The sequence below is a fragment of the Pan troglodytes genome, chromosome 15, assembly GCF_028858775.2.
Source record: "Pan troglodytes isolate AG18354 chromosome 15, NHGRI_mPanTro3-v2.0_pri, whole genome shotgun sequence".
NCBI classification, from domain to species: domain Eukaryota; kingdom Metazoa; phylum Chordata; class Mammalia; order Primates; family Hominidae; genus Pan; species Pan troglodytes.
In genome coordinates this window covers 97,282,714-97,286,495 of record NC_072413.2, presented here as the reverse complement: position 1 = coordinate 97,286,495, position 3,782 = coordinate 97,282,714, and positions in this window count along the sequence as shown.

Here is a 3,782-nt window from a genome sequence, read left to right as displayed (position 1 = left end):
TGAACCTGGGAGGCAGAGGTTGCAGTGAGCCGAGATATTGTGCCACTGTACTCCAGCCTGGGTGACAAAGCCAGATGCCATCTCAAAAAAGAAAAAAAAATGTACAGCAAGTCTTTAGTGACATTCTAGGGGGTTTGGGAAACAAAGTTCCTTTTTTTCTTTTTGAGACGGAGCCTCACTCTGTCACCTGGGCTGGAGTACAGTGGCGTGATCTTGGCTCACTGCAACCTCTGCCTCTCGGGTTCAAGCGATTCTCCTGCCTCAGCCTCCAGAGTAGCTGGGATTAGCCCGCCACTACAGCAAGCTAATTTTTTTTATTTTTAGTAGAGATGGGGTTTCACTATGTTGGCCAGGCTGATCTTGAACTCATGACCTTGTGATTCGCCTGTCTCGGGCTCCCAAAGTGCTGAGATTACAGGTATGAGCCACCGCGCCCGGCGGGAGACAAAGTTCTTTTAAAATCCCCCCTAATCTCATAATTCTCACACAATAGCTGCTGTTATTTCTGAATCTCCTTCCGGTCTTTTTTTCATATGTAGTCTATTATTTTCCTCCTGAATAATTAGTCAAAAGGTTCAGCCGCTACAACCTTTAATTTTTAATTTTTGGCGGCTGATAATAAAAACCATAAATGCAGATTATAGAAAATGTGGAGACCGAGAGAAGAAAATGAACAATGATTCCCCACCCTCAAACTCCCACGTGCTCATCTCTGAACCCTGAGAGCTTTCTTTGCAGTTTTTGTCCCATGGCCATGGTTTTTCTTTTTCTTTCTTTCTTTCTTTTTTTTTTTCCGAGATGGAGTTTTGCTCTTGTCCCCCAGGCTGGAGTTCAGTGGCCAGATCTCGGCTCGCTGCAACCTCCGCTTCCTGGGTTCAAGCGATTCTCCGCCTCAGCCTCCTGAGTAGCTGGGATTACAGGTGCCTGCTGCCACGCCCAGCTAATTTTTGTATTTTTAGTAGAGACGGCGTTTCACCATGTTGGCCAGGCTGGTCGCGAACTTCTGGCCTCTGACCTCAGGTGATCCACCCGTTTTGGCCTCCCAAAGTGCTGGGATTACAGGTGAGAGCCACCGCGCCCGGCTGGCCTTGGATTTTCTAGTTTGCCTGTGTATTAGGTCTTGTAGTGAAGTCCAGCTGGCTTAGTCACTGATACCCTCCTATGTGCCCGTCACAGGCACAGGAGACAAGGTAGGATCTGGACTGTCTGCTTTGAGAAGCTCAGAGCCCAGTGACCTGCTACTAGCAGATAACAACTATAATGTTTTCCTCTGGGTATTGGCAAAGGTTAGCCTGGTCCTTGGCACAAAGTAGGTGTGCTATGATTTGAATGTGTCCCCTCCAAAATTCACGCTGAAACTCAGTCCCCATTGTGGTGGTATTCAGAGGTAGGGCCTCTGGGGAGATGACTGAGTCATGGAGGCTCTGCCCCATGAGTGGATTAGGAGGGAAAGGGCTGGAGGGAACTAGCTTAGGCCTGTTTGCTCCTCTGCCATGTGAAGCTGTAGTGTTTGTCCACCCTGGAGGATGTGGCAACAAGGCACCATCTTGGCAGCAAAGGCTGGGGCCCTCACCAGACACTGAACCTTCTGACGCCTTCATCTTGGACTTGCCAACCTCCAGAAATGTGAGAAATCAACGTCTATTCTTTTTTTTTTTTTTTTTTTTGAGATGGAGTCTCACTGTCACCGAGGCTGGAGTAAAATGGCGTGATCTCGGCTCACTGTAACCTCTGCCTCCCAAGCTCAAGCGATTCTCCTGTTTCAGCATCCTGAGTAGCTGGGATTACAGGCACCTACCATCATGCCTGGCTAATTTTTGTATTTTTGTAGAGATGGGGTTTCACCATGTTGGCCAGGCTGGTCTTGAACTCCTGACCTCAGGTGATCTGCCCGCCTTGGCCTCCCAAAGTGCTGGGATTACAGGCGTGAGCCACTGCGCCCGGCAATATCTATTCTGTATACATTATGCGGTCTCAGGTATTTTGTTACAGCAGCGCTGAGACAAGATGCTTCATCAATATTAGTCGATTATGTACCAGTGAAATCTGGGGGAAATTTCCCATTTCATTCCTGAAATATTGACGTGTGTACCTTAGACTGAGTTGAATGTGAATCTCTTGTTTCATGAGTAAAACGCCTCCATAATAATATCTATCATTTATTCAATGCCTCCTCTGTGCCAGGCCTGTGCTGGGGGCTTTCTGAGAGGTCATCTGATGAGATGCTCACAGAGGCGTTGATAGAGGAGGACCTGGGATGCCGAGAAGAGAAACCGCATGAAGGCTTTTGCAGCTAGCAGCGGGCGCAGCGGAGACTTGACCCTGGCGATCTCGGAGGCGTATATCAAGCTGTGTGTGCCCTGTCCTGCTTTTCTCACAGGCTGCTGGGAGGACAAACTCAAGTCAGGGAAGCAAAAGGGCTTTGTACACTAAAACTCTGTCCCAACATGAGTTGTTTGTCTGTTTCAAATTTTACCAGCAGAAACGTCTGTCTTACCCCACTCTCTCCACCCCATTTCTCTCTGCCTCAATTATCTAGTTTCATAACCGTGGTGTGTCTTGTTGGATTTTGCTGTCTCAAACAAACAAACAAACAAAATCTCTTCTACTAACTGAGTATACTGTGTCCTTAATGCAAACTTTGTTTCTCTGTAATTCTCTTCCTTCCTCCATGTCTCGATCCAGCACTGACTTTGTCTTTGCTGTTCTGGTTCCACATCTGGTGATGTTTTCAGCTGCCTGTTATTGGCTTGCAGGATGGCTGGAAATCCAACCTGGGTATAGGACGGCATAGTGGTTATACACAGAGACAGACCTGGGGTGATTTGGGCTCTACCTCGTGGTGGCTGACTTCGGGTTTCCTGTCTAAGGGGGATGAAAGTCTTTCTCTTCTGAGGATTAGATAAGATAAATGCCTCACAATGTAATTAGACAGAGTGTCTCTTTGAATGAGCAGGTCTTGAGGGTCTTGGAAGAATTCTGCAATCTGTGCTCAGGACCCCTGAGCCCTGCTGCTTTGCTCCCATGGCACTTGGGACACATGGCCATGAATCCATGTGATGGGCTGTACTCTCACTACTATAATTGCTGAACTATGTCATCAACTTTTGTTTTCCCTTGCTCTGTTCTTTGGAGCTGGGGTGGTGTGTCAGATTCAGGCTTGCCTGAACTTGGAACCTCAGTACCACCACCTCACAATATTGCCATCTTTGGGCCCTGTCCCCCATGGTGTGCTCGGCATACAGCAGGCGTCCCATCCGCGTGTGTTGTTGAAGGAACAAATCACAGCCATGCTTATGATGCGACTGCTGCATGGCGAGAGACCGGGCCAGGCGCTTTGCTAAGACCCACTCATCACCGCTTATACAGAGCGGTGAAGCCCATCTGACAGGGAGACCACAGAGCCTGAGAAATGAATGCCCTTTCCCCAGCCGACTCAGCCAAAGCCTGAGCTTCCAGATGGGCACCCTGGCAGCATGTAGCAGGCCAGGGTTTGCAGGGCAGGGGAGCCATTCTACTTCAAGGCAGCAGGCAGCCCTCATGGCTGGTGGGGAGGCTACTGACAGTCACTAGCCGTTACTACTAGCAGGCAGGTTTTAGGGAATGACGCCTCGATTTCTCACTTAGAGGAAACCCTTGATGTGCACCGTGGCAGTGGCAGAGGCTAATCGCGTGGATCTGGGAGCTAATGCAGCTGCTGTAATTCCTGTCACCTTCTCACAGCTCAGTGGGAGCTTCCGATGAATAAATCGTGGCATTCAGGGGCTGCATACATCAGTGGC